Here is a 14198-nt window from a genome sequence, read left to right as displayed (position 1 = left end):
TCATGATTATGCTCTCACATGCCTCTCTATTTCATATTTACATGAGTGCATACATGTAGGTTACATGTCCTTCCAAAGCTTTACTTGCTGTTCTTTATATCTTTATCTAAAGCTTTGATGTATGTTGCCATCAATTACCAAAAAGGGGGAGATTGAAAGCACAAGTGCTCCCTAGGTGGTTTTGATAATTGATGACAACATATCTCTTATTGGACTAACATTTCAATCTAGCATGTTTCAGATAAGTTCAACAATGGAGTGGCATGGCATGGATGTCAAAGTGGAACCCTCAAAATGCTAAGGACAAAGGATTGGCTCAAGCTCAAAAGGTCAAGACTCTTCATTTTGTATTTTAGTGATCCAAGATCACATTGAGTCTTTAGGAAAAGCCAATACTATTAAGGAGGGATGAGGTGTTGCTTAATGAGCCTCTTGCTTCATGTGCTTAGTGATATGCTCCAAAACCCTCAGCTACTTTCCCACTTCCACATTTGACCTAAACCCTAAGCCAAACTCGGTCCTACCGATTTTTCCTATCCGGCGCCACCGAGTTTCACTTGTCATAAGACACTGCCAAACCCTAATCATTTCGGTCTCACCGATGGGATCTCGGTCTCACCGAGATGGGCTTGCAAACTCTCTGTTACCCATTGCAATATTCTCGGTCCCACCGAGATATGCAATCGGTTCCACCGAGTTTGCTTGGCCAAATCTCAGTTTCACTTATTACCCAAATCGGTCCCACCGAGTTTGAGTAATCAGTCAAACCGAGTTTTGGATTTACCCTAACCCCAGCACATCGGTCCCCCGAGTTGATCCAGTCGGCCCCACCGAAATCTCTAACGGTCACTGGGTTTACATTTTCGGTCAGACCGAGTTTATTGATTCGGTCCCACCGAGATTGGAAAACTGTGTACCGGTTGGATTTTGTGTGGAGGCTATATATACCCATCCACCTTCTTCTCATTCGAAGTGAGAGCCATCAGAACACACACACCATTCCAACTCATATGTTCTGAGAGAGAACCACCTACTAATGTGTTGAGACCAAGACATTCCATTCCTACCATATGAATCTTGATCTCTAGCCTTCCCAAGTTGCTTTCCACTCAAATCCTCTTTCAACCAAATCCAAATCCTATGAGAGAGAGTTGAGTGTTGGGGAGACTATCATTTGAAGCACAAGAGCAAGGAGTTCATTACCTACACACCATTTGTTACTTCTTGGAGAGTGGTGTCTCCTAGATTGGCTAGGTGTCACTTGGCAGCCTCCGACAAGATTGTGGAGTTGAACCAAGGAGTTTGTAAGGGCAAGGAGATCGCCTACTTCGTGAAGATCTACCGCTAGTGAGGCAAGTCCTGTGTGGGCGATGGCCATGGTGGGATAGACAAGGTTGCTTCTTCGTGGACCCTTTGTGGGTGGTTGCTTCTTCGTGGACCCTTCATGGGTGGAGCCCTGTGTGGACTCGCGCAACCGTTACCCTTGGGTGGAGCCCTGTGTGGAATCGTGCAACCGTTACCCTTCGTGGGTTGAAGTCTCCATCAACGTGGATGTAGGATAGCACCACCTATCCGAACCACGGGAAAAACATCCGTGTCTCCAATTGCGTTTGAATTCTCCAAACCCTTCTCTTTACATTCTCGCAAGTTACATGCTTTACACTCTGCTGCTCATATACTCTTTGCATGCTTGCTTGATATGTATTGTGTGTGTTGAAATTGTGCCTAAACTCCACTTAAACCGAAAAAGCTTAAAAATTGCAACTTGAGCATTATGTGTCTAATCACCCCCCTCTAGACACATCTACTTCTAGATCCTACAGGCGGCAATAGCTCGCTAAGCCAAGGAAGCTCCGAACTTGCTTAACCATCTCAGGTGGAGTCCAATCAAGGACGACTTGAACTCGCTCGGGATTGACAGCAATACCCTTGCCAGAGATTACATGGCCTAGATAGGTCACTTCTGGCAACCAAAATTCACACTTGGAGAATTTGGCATAAAGGCGATGCTCTCGAAGTTTCATCCATAATAGCCTTAGATGTACGGCATGTTCCTCTTCATTCTTGGAGTAGATGAGTATGTCATCGAGATATACTACGACGAATTTATCCAAGTACTCCATGAAAACCGAGTTCATTAACCGAGAAAAGGTAGCCGGGGCATTGGTTAAACTGAAGGACATCACGGTGTACTCGTATTGGCCATAACGAGTAACAAAGGCCGTTTTGGGAATGTCCCCGTTTCTGATTTTCATTTGATGGTAACCCGACCACAAATCCATCTTGGAGAAGACTGAGGATCCAGCGAGCTGATCATACAGATCATTGATCCTGGGAAGCGGATATTTGTTCTTGATGGTGACCAAATTGACAGGTCGGTAATCCACAACCATTCGATCCGTTCCATCCTTCTTCTTGACGAAGAGGACGGGGCAAGCCCAAGGAGAGGAACTAGGACGGATGAAACCCTTTTTCAAGGACTCATCGAGTTGATTCTTAAGCTCGGCTAGTTCTAAGGGTGCCATCTTGTAGGGTCTTCTAGAGATTGGAACGGTTCCTGGAACAAGGTCTATCACAAACTCGACATCCCTGTCAGGTGGAACACCTGGCAGTTCTTCTGGAAAGACATCCGGGAAGTCGCGGACTACCGGAACATCCTCAAGGTCTGGAAGGGGGTTGGCATTTAGGGAGTAAAGTTGGCGCTTGGCCACTCGAGTTAAGACATTAACTGTCTTGCCCGAGGGGTGAGTAAGTTGAACGGTTCTAGTGGCACAATCGATCTTAGCATAATGAGCTGACATCCAGTCCATACCCAAGATGATGTTTATGTCCGAGGACTTGAGAGCTATTAAGGATGCAAGGAAGACAAGCCTATCGACAAGAATTTTGTTCCCATGGCTTACTCTAGAAGTTTGCCATCTAGAGCCAGGGGTTTGAATTTCCATGGTAGAGGGCATGTCACAGAATGTCGTGTTATGCAATCGAGCATAGTTCTCGGATATGAATGAATGAGATGCTCCAGTATCGAAAAGAACCGTTGCCGGATGGCAGTTAACAAGGAGCGTACCAAGGACGACGTTGGGATCCTCATGAGCCACCTTGGCTGAAACATAATTGACATGGCCACGTGCAGTGGTGGCCGGCTTGGCGTAGAAAGTCTTCCCCGCGGGCTTACCACGACCAACGGACTTTCCAGTTTGGTTGGGGTTGTTATTCTAGGGACACTCTCGGCTATAGTGACCCGGCTCTCCACACTTGAAACATGTCACCACATTGGGGCATGGAGCAGCATTAGCAGCTGGGCCACCATAGGGCTTGGGCGATGCAAATTGCTGGTTGGGACGAGGCGCCTCAAAGGATGGCCTCGGGATGAACCTGGGTGGCAGTGCCATGCTTGGGATCCACACCCGGTGCTTCTGAGCTCCCGAGCCGGATGAAGAGCCAAAATCACGGGAGTGCTTGCGTGAAGCGTCATAATCAGTCTGGCCTGTCTCAGCGCTGATGGCTTTATTGACCAGCTTATGAAAAGATGTGCACTCGTGCAGACGGAGATCGCGGCGAAGCTTAGGGCTAAGTCCCTTGCGGAACCTTGCCTGCTTCTTAGCATCAGTAGAAACCTCTTCAGGGGCATAGCGTGCCAGATTCCCAAATTCACGACTATATGCATCCACAGTCAGTCTTCCTTGGGTGAAGTTGCAGAACTCCTCCCTCTTGCGATCCATGAGACCTTCCGGAATGTGATGCTCACGGAAAGCCTCACTGAATTCAGCCCAAGAAGTGATTTGGCCGACCGGGCGCATAGCTTCAAAGTTTTCCCACCAAAGGCTAGCAGGGCCTTCGAGGTGATAGGCAGCATAAGTAACCTTGTCGGCTTCGGCTACGTTGGCAGAACGTAGCTTGTGGGTGATGCTGCGAAGCCAGTCATCCGCGTCGAGGGGCTCGACGGAGTGGTTAAACTTTGGTGGGTACAGCTTGATAAAGTCATTGATTGACACCAATTCATTTCGTGGTTGGCGTGCAGTGTTCTGCTCAATCCGCTCCAGCAGGTGGTTGGTCTCACGCTTGTTTCTTTCTGCCTCCAGCATTACTTTAGCCAGAGAAGGCGGGTGAGGCAGATTTTCACCTCTAGCTGCACTGGCTTCCCCCTGCTCTGGAGCAGCCGGGTTGCTGCGGGTGTTGACCATCCTAGGAGAAAAACAAGACAACGGTTTAGACAAGGATGGGTCAAACTTAGCAAGGAAGTGTAGAATGTAATGGATAGCACGGAATGCAGAGATGTTCATTCGTATGTCATGGTAATATAAAACTGCCATATATATACCAACGATCATACACATCATACATAGTTTAGTACAAGCCCAGGCTACAGTACAACTATGATGAAAGACATTACATCTCATCGGAGGCATTCCAAGCTCCTATACATTATTTGTCTACACCTCCGGAATCGATTACACGCAAAGTCATATTCCACAAGTCACACAGGACAGTGGAGATACAACTACTACAATAATAGTGGTACTACTACTAACTCAGACAGCTCCGTAGTAGTTCTCATAGAAGTCACCTCCATAGCCTGGAAGTTCAACATGACCATCTGGAAGCAGACGGTCCTGAGGAGCCTGTGGACCAAAGGGGCTAGGATGAGGTCTTGGACCAACAAACGATGGCCTGCGGGGACCACGGGGTGGGGTGATGCCTCCCACATCACGCCAATCCACCATGTCTGGCAGAGCTGATCTCACAGGATACAGATCCATTGTATCCATACATCCAGCTTGCACCGTAGGTGCAAACCGAGTCAATGTGGCCCAATGATCAGCACAGGTATTTAAAAGCTCCAGCCTCAAGGCCCGATTCTCTCGGTCCTTATCTTCAAGCAACTCGGCAGCGGTACGAGTTAATGAGTCCTCCTGAGTGGAGTCAGCATAGATAGCTTGAAGATACCCTTGCGCTCCTGGAAGTGAAGCTGGCATGTAACGGAAGTCGGTGTTCCAAAGCAGGCCAGTCCGGACTCGCAAGATGGTCATCATGGAATAGGCAGCATCCTGCACACCCATCTCAACAGTAACCCCGAGTCCATAGGAACAGTGAAGGGGCTCGGTAGATCCAGGATAAGAAGGAAATATCCTGACGGTGTAGAGATATTGGCTTTGATTAAAGTCGCGGAACTGCTCTTCGACAGTGTATTCGGGATACCAACGGTAGCCCGTCTCGATCATTACCCGGACTAGCATAGCAGTATGACCGGGCACGTCGAGGCACCTGGTCAGGCAAACCACTTGGTTTTGAGCATGGTTGGCCATCTGAAAGCACAACCACAATGCAGAGACATCAGAATTTCTAGGGAAAATTGGACAGCATAACAACTGTAAATGCTCAGAAAAAAGATTTGAGACATCCACAACAGTTCGCAATACCACTCAGCAACATCATATCAAGGTTCTGATCCAATTAGCAACATACTAGGAATAGTAGGAACTGAACTGGAACTTGTAGCATCAATCCTATAAGGTACTACGGATTAGTAACACGTGAACCTAATAGAAGAAGAGAGCCTAGTCCTTAACCCACGTTGAATGAGAAGAGAATGACTCAGATCAGAGGCATAGGGTAAAGGAGTAAAAGAGCCTTACGTTCCCTCCCACAATCAATTCCCCTACATATAACTAAAGCATTTCTAGACTCGACATCGACCAGTTTGGCTCAACGAACCTACAGGCAGTCCGGCTCTGATGCCAACGCTGTCAGGACCCCGATTCCAAGTCACATCGATCTAGCCGGTAACACCTCATATCACTTTGCGGCCTCACGCACGGTATCCCATGGGTGTCGCCTTACCATGGCCCAGGACCGTTTGCGCCTTTTGGCTCACGTATATGATAGTGTCACTAGCATCCATATGACAGAGAACCCGGGCCGACATGGCTAGTCGTGAACCCAAAGCGGCACAGACCTATGGAGACAGGCATACATGAATCACATCGAACATGTCGGTCATCAGCGAGTGATTCCGGGCTGTAGCACTGGGCTAACAGGACTCCGGGGAACCCCGGGCTGTAGCAGGCTAGGCAGGACTCCGGAAGTCACCGTGTGACATTTCCCCGAAGGGACAGACATAGGGACGAGGTGAAACACATGCCGGCCAGTCAAGTGTCCTGAGCAGTAGTGCTGGGCTAACAGGACTCCGGTGAACCGGGCTGTAGCGGACTCCTATGGCTCGAGGAACACTAGACTACATTTCCCCATAAGAAAGGCTGCCAAGGATAAACAACTAGATTGTCGGATCCCACTCATACCAAGCATTTCAATCATACACACAATATGCCCGATATGAGTACATACAACATGGCATCACAACAAAACTCTACAACTCAAGTACTTTATTTAAAGGCTCCAGAGAGCCATTCATAACATGTTCATACAAATAGGGGTCACATGACCCGACACTCAAGTCATACCAACATACAAGCACATGCGGAAGCAACTAGTCTGAGTACAGACTCTAGAAAGAAAGAAGGATTCTCGAAGCCTGTCTATCTACATGGGGCCCTCCATGGCCAGGATCACCACCTGGGTGGCTAGTCACTCGTCGACGTCAAGGTCTACATAAAACCCATCGGAGGGGGCAGTGTTGTCGTCTGAAAACAATAAATAAGAAAACATGAGTACGAAGGTACTCAGCAAGTCTTACATCAGAACCTACTATACATGCTTATTCTCAAGGAGGCGGTGGGGTTGATGCAGCAAGCCAGCTTTGACTCTTGGCTAAGCTATCCTACGGAACTCCACCGGTAAAATAGTTTTCGCACACGAGTCCACTACTCACCAACACAATACTCCACCTGGGATCCTCCCTCGTCATCCTACGAGAGGGCCATCCTCGGTACTCACACTTATCTTGAGTCTTTTAGTAGTATCCATTAACTTGTCTATGAACTGTATAGGCAACCAAGTAGTCCTTTACCGCGGACGCGGCTATTTGAATAGTTTTATACCCTGCAAGGGTGTACTTCGTCACACACGCTTTCACCACTTACCACCGTTTACACGACATGTACTCGGCAACCTTCAAGCGGAAGCCCAGCGAGGGTGTCGGCCACGGCCTACCTAAACACTTAAGTCTCTAGTCCAGGTTTATCGCCTATCCAGGTTCCATCTGCAGGGAGTCCGGCCGAGGTTTCCACATACGGCCCCGAACAATGTGAACAGGGTCCCGAGACGCCAAACGGGTGCCCGGCATACCCGGCCACGGTGTATCTACCACAACATAGCCCACCCCTAGGGTCAGCGCTACGCACGGCCGCCAACACATAACCTACAAACACCAGAAACTATTTGCAACTCCTGGACAGAGTACTAGGGTGATTAAGAAGCCGAGAGGGTCAATTAAGGATCCCAACTCATGGTAGTAGCTGAATCTTAATATCACACATACAGATCTCAGTTCTTAGGGACGGCCTCAATGAAACAACCCACCATGTACTCCTACATGGCCTCTCATCGATACCTTTACCAAAACATGTTCAACACATCCCCCACATTACCGACATAAGCATTTCACTCTAGCCCATCACCCAGATGAACCAGACCTGACACAACTCTAAGCATAGCAGGCATAGCAAGATAGGAATCACATACATGGCTCAATCAACTCCTACACATGCTAGTGGGTTTCATCTAGTTACTGTGGCAATGACAGGTCATGCAGAGGATAAGGGTTCAACTACCGTAGCACACAGCAGTTTGAATCGCGTTGTCTTAATGCAGTAAATAAGAGCAGAAGCGAGAACATGGGTTTGTATCGGAATGATCAATGGTTGCTTGCCTGATGGAGTGGTAGCGGGATACTGCCCTTCAGTTGGATACTCGTGAATATCCTCGGAGGCAGAACCTACCACAGGGAACACATCGGAACACAATCAACACATGACGATATGCAACAATATGATGCATGCTATGACATGGCAATATGAATGTGTTTTGGCCTAATGCAGGCTAGAATAGAAAGGGATGAACTCATTTGAATCAAATATTCAAATATTAGCTCATTAAGCATGGCCTTAATAGTGCATTTCCTTATTCTGCTTAAACAGCAAGGTAAACTTGTTTTGTCATGCATGAAACCATTACCGATGGATAGATTGAATTTTTCTGATAATTTCTCATATATAAATTATTTCATTAAGAGTTACGTTTGAATTTCTATGATTTTTAGAAGTTTTAAACATTTTCTGGAATTTCCTGAATAAAAATAAATCCAGAAAATGCAATACTGCGTCAGCATTGCGTCATGCTGACCTCAGCAGGTCAAAGGCGCCAGCCCAGGTCAAACCTGACTGGTGGACCCCTTCTGTCAGCCTCTCAGCTAATTAGCAAAATTAGATTAACACTAATTAGTTTTCAGTGGGGCCTGGGCCCACATGTCAGTGACAGATTTAATTAAAATTAATTAAGACTAATCCTAATTTAGTTAGCCGACCGGCCCCACCTGTCATAGACTCAGGGGGGGTCTTCCTGGGCCCACCCAGGGGTCAAACTGGGTCAACTCGCCGGCGGCTCGACGCCGGCGAGGCCCGAGACGGCGGAGGGCTTCGGATTTCGTCCTCCGGTGACCAAATCGACGGCAGAGACGTGCTACGCATAGCTGGGGCTCGTGCGCACCTAGTGGGGCAAGTGGGAGGAGCTGGGGTGGAGCTCGCTCGGTGGAATCGAGCTCGTGGCGGTGGCCGGAGTTCGAGCAAGGTCGGTTTCGACGCTACGGTGCATGAGAGGGAGAACTGGGGGTGGCTATGGGTTCCTGGTGCTGCACTGAGCACGGTGAGGCACTCCGTTGTGGGCTTGCACGGCTGTGGCCACGGCTGCGCCATGGCCGGCGGCGAGAAGCTCTCGGCCGCGGTGGAAAATGGAGCTAGGGGACGAGCGCGAGCACGAGAGAAGAGGGGAAAGGAAGAGGAGCTCACAGCGGAGTCGGAGAGGGGTTCAGCGGGCTCGGGGAGGTCCTAGCGGCGAAGAATTCGACCGGAGATGGCTCGGGTGCCCGAGGTTGAAGACGAGGGCGAAGGCGGCGATGCAGGGCCTCCGGCGATGCGTGGCTCGGTGGGGAGGACGAGGGAGTCAAGGCGGAGCTAATGGGCTCGTCAGAGGGGCAAGGGAGTGTCTGTGGTGGCAACTACGGCGATCGGCGGCGAGGTACGCGCTCGGCCGTCGCGGGAGAGAGAGAGGGAGACAAGGGGGAGAGTGAGCGAGTGCGAGAGGGAGACGTGGGGGTTGCGTGGCACTTCAGGGCGTCTCCCGGGCGTCGGCGGAAGCAGGAGGTGGCCGGCGTGTGGCCGCGGGCGCCGGCCACGCACTCCGCGTCCTTCTGGCGCGAGTAGGATGACGACTGGTAGCGCCAGCAAGCTGGGCCGAGCCAGGTGGCTGGGCCAGCACAGGTAAGGCCCAGATGGGCTTCTTTCTCCTCTTTTTTTGATTTTTGTTTCTGTTTTCTATTTAACTGCAACTGTTGGGCTTTAAATAAAATACTAAAACGTTTCCAAAAATCCTGAAAATAAATGTGGCCTCTGTTTAGATTATTTCCAACAGGAAACATTTATTCCCAGAATTATTTGAGCATTTAGATTATTTTATAGCATTTAAATGCCCAAATTCAATAACTTATGATTTAATTAAATGACCTTCTGTTGACCTAGAAAATTGTGCACCAATTTTGCCAGAGGTTCTAACCTAAGACAAAGAGGGTGAACTTTTTAGAAGGGCATTTCAGGTTTATTGAAAATATTTTTTAATAAACCCTAGTTGTTTCCAGGGGGGTGTGTTGGGGGTTCTGTCTTCCCCAATTCAAATTTAAGAGGAATTTAAACATGATGCACATTCTAATGCTTGAACTAGCTAGGGTGTGACAACTGGATCCCAGTTGGGGCGATCGGGGATCTTATGCATTTGGGGTTGTCTTTATTTTTGTTCCGTAGTCGGACCTTGATTGTATCTGGATGATGTAATGCTATATTTACGTATTGTGTGAAGTGGCGATTGTAAGCCAACTCTGTACCTCTTTCTTATTCAATACATGAGATGTGTAAAGATTACCCCTCTTGCGACATGCCTACAATGCAGTTATGCCTCTAAGTCGTGCTCCAACACGTGGGAGATATAGCCGCATCGTGGGTGTTACAGAAGGACCCTCCTTTCGGACCATTCCACAATAGCCGCTTACAGCGACGAGGAGTGGTTTCCCAGGGAACAGCCCCTAGCGAAGTCATAAGTATCCGGATACTATAATAGTTCTGGTATGTTTTGTTTTATTGCTTCTTATCATGTCAAACATGATCATGCACTCCATCCAAAGCCCATATCAACGTATCCTCTTTGGATGAGTCTTTGGGCCACTCGGCGATGAACATTGATTCACTCCCGACAGCCACTTCCCCCGGCCCACGGACGACATCGAGGTGTTGTCTCAAAGGGCACCGGACCAAGGGGAGATAATTCTAGAGGCGCCCCAAGGCGACATCCTAGATGCCGGGCGCATGTGGGGTAAGACTCCCATGGGTTCTAATGACGGGGGCCGCAGCAAGTTCGGCCCCCAGCCGGATACTGCGCTGGAACCTCCAGTGGTTCCGGATTCTGTTAGGCGACCCCTCGTTAAGGGGGCGACCCGTCTGTGTCGATGGCCTTTGTCCATCCAGAGGCATCGGACAACTTGCTGGAAGCGCTTCGCGACGCTTCCATTGACGAAGAGCACCGCACCATCATCAGTGCGGTGGTTGAGAAGGTTCAGTCCACCAAAAGCGGATTGACCAAAGCCTGTGTTAGCCTCCTAATAGGCTTTGAGGTAAGTAATCAAATTATGAGAAAATATCACAGCATAGACAGTAGCCCCTGATGTCTGTTTGGTGTTCACAAAGAAAGGCCGAACAGAGTATCAAATAACAATCACAGGAGTCTAATCGGAATATGTCTATGTGAATAAGCAGGCTTCACTGCTGGCCGCTGCCGCTCGTAATGCGGAGATCTCCGGACTAAAGTGGGACCTTGAGTGTTCCGAGGAAGAGCTCGGCCTTACCAAGAGGGAGATCGAAGAGAACAAAGGTAAGTGATACCCCGTCTGTATATTGATAAAGAAAAAAGTGGTCATTAAATCGTAGGATCATCATGAATTTTGCTAGGGGCCACGACCGAAGTGGTGGCCCTGAGGAAGGTGATGTCCGAGGCCGAAGATAGAGCGGCCAAGGAGCGCATCGAGCGCGAGAAGTGTAACGCCCTTGACGCAGCTATATCTCCTACGTGTCGAAGCACGACTTAGAGGCATAACCACATTGAAAGCAATGTCGCAAGTAAGGTAATCTTCACAACAACCCATGTAAATAGATAATAGGGGAGAAAGGTACATAGTTGGCTTACACTCGCCACGTCACACAAATACCTGAATAACATTACAATCATCCAATACACTCATGGTCCGACTACGGTACCAAAATAAAAGATCAACCCCAACATGCGACACGGTCCCCGATCGCCCCAACTGGGCACCACTACTGATCATCAGGGAAAGACACATAGTAACGGCGAGAGTCTTCATCGAACTCCCACTTGAGCTCAAGCGCATCATCTGGAACGGAATCATCAGTCCCTGCATCTGGTTTTGGAAGTAAATTGTGAGTCACGGGGACTCAGCAATCTCGCACCCTTGCGATCAAGACTATTTAAGCTTAGAGCTAAGGCAAGGTAATATGTGGAGCTGCAGCAAGCGACTAGCATATATGGTGGCTAACCTATTCGCAAAAGAGAGCGAGAAGAGAAGGCAAAGCACGAACGAAGAACTATGATCAAGAAGTGATCCTATAACAACCTACGTCAAACATTACTCCAACACCGTGCTCATTTCCTGGACTCCGCCAAGAAGAGACCATCACGGTTACACACGTAGTTGATTCATTTTAATTAAGTTAAGTTTCATGTTATCTACAACCGGACATTAACAAATTCCCATCTGCCCATAACCGCGGGCACGGCTTCCGAAAGTTCAAATCCCTGCAGGGGAGTCCCAAATTAGCCCATCACAAGCTCTCACGGTCAATGAAGGATATTCCTTCTCCCAAGACATTCCAATCAGACTCGGCATCCCGGTTTTACAAGACATCCTCGCCAATGGTAAAACAAATCCAGCAACACTGCCCGAATGTGTCGACAAATCCCGATAGGAGGTGCACATATCTTGTTCTCAGGGCACACTCAGATGAACACTACTTACAACTAAAACCAACCCTCAAGTTTCCCCGAGGTGGCGCTGCAAGTGGCTCTGTTTGGACCAACACTCAAAGGAGCACTGGCTCGGGGGGTTTAAATAAGATGACCCTCGGGCTCCGGAAACCCATGAGAAAAAGAGGCTAGGTGGCCAATGGTAAAACCAAGGTTGGGCATTGCTGGAGGAGTTTTATTCAAGGCGAACTGTCAAGGGGTTCCCATTATCACCCAACCGCGTAAGGAACGCAAAATCCATGAACATAACACCGATATGACGGAAACTAGGGCGGCAAGAGTGGAACAAAACACTAGGCAAAAGGCCGAGCCTTCCACCCTTTACCAGTATATAGGTGCATTAAGATAAACAAGATAATATGGTGATATCCCAACAATAAACAATGTTCCAACAAGGAACGATCTCCAATCTTCACCTGCAACTAGCAACACTATAAGAGGGGCTGAGCAAAGCGGTAATATAGCCAATCAATGGTTTGCTAGGACATGGTGGGTTAGAGGTTGACATGGCAATTTGGGAGGCATGATAAGCAAGTGGTAGGCATCGTAGCATAGGCAATAGCAAAAGAGCGAGCATCTAGCAAGCAAACATAGAAGTGATTTCGAGGGTATGATCATCTTGCCTACAAAGTTGTCAGAGTTGACTTGATCCTCGTAAGCAAACTCAACGGGCTCCTAGTTAGCGAACTCGCCTCCCGGCTCTACCCAAACAAGACAAACAATCAAAAGGAACACAATCAACCACGTGCAATGCTCCAACAACATGATGCAAACATGGTATGCTATGCGGGATGTGATATGGGATGCATGTGCATGATTTGACAAGGAATGATTGAGCCTGGCCTCAACTTGGAAATCCAAGAGTGACACTGGAAAGGTGAGGTGATTTCAGTTGAAATCGATATAAAGATCACCAGAATCGGATGCACGGTTTGGAAATGGCAAGCAAAACAAATATGGCACCAGTCTGCGATAATCAGCAAGTACCCATCTAAATGCATCAAGATAAATATGCTATAGCACTCAAACATGACAACAAAAAACATGGCAGGGATCCACTCATGATGCTTGATAGAAGATGAACACTGAGCTACGGCTAGTTCATCCATTAACAGGTTCAAACAAGCATGGCAAAAGAGCAAATGATAATAGGTTTCAGACTTGGTGAAATTAACACAAGTCTGGAATTTATCATCAGGAAGCATACTTTAGAGCATGAAAACTACAAGCTATAGGATCTTAACATGGCAAGGCAAGGCATGACACCAAACCACTCAAAGCACTTAACAAAAGTCCCTCAGTGACCTTCAGCCAAAAGGGATCAGAGAATACAATTGCAAGCATGTGAACATGGCAAAAACATAATCAGATTACAGACTTAGTGAAAACTGGAGCATGCAAATCAGTTAACGAGTAGGCATGTTCACGACCTTGATGCACTCACTACAGAGCATGTCATGATAAACTAAGCATACACCCATCAAGAATACATGGCATAAAAGCTAGACATGGCAAGAACAACAACATAGTATGCACGGATCAATAGCAACATCCTTGGCAAAATCGCTAACAAGTCAACAATCTGCCAGGATTCACGAAATAGCAAAAGTAGAGCTCGATTGACTCAAGCTAGGGTGCTCCATAAATGCAAACAAAGACATGGATGGATAGAGCCGCACAATTTTAACAAATCAACCTTACTGATCATCCTCAAAAGAGGCATGGATCACTCGTAAACAACATGAACATATGGCATGTTGACAAAATCAGATCAACGACTTAGTGAAATTCTAAGTCCTTGAAATCAGCATTACCGATTGCACTACTTTGCAAGCTTGTGCTAGTCACCACACATATCACAAAAATACATGGTAAGCACCTCTGTAAAGATGGCATGGCATATAACAAAACACATGTAGAGCTCAGGAGCATATCAT

The sequence above is a fragment of the Triticum urartu genome, chromosome 6 (assembly GCF_003073215.2).
Source record: "Triticum urartu cultivar G1812 chromosome 6, Tu2.1, whole genome shotgun sequence".
NCBI lineage: Eukaryota > Viridiplantae > Streptophyta > Magnoliopsida > Poales > Poaceae > Triticum > Triticum urartu.
This window is presented reverse-complemented; position numbering follows the sequence as displayed.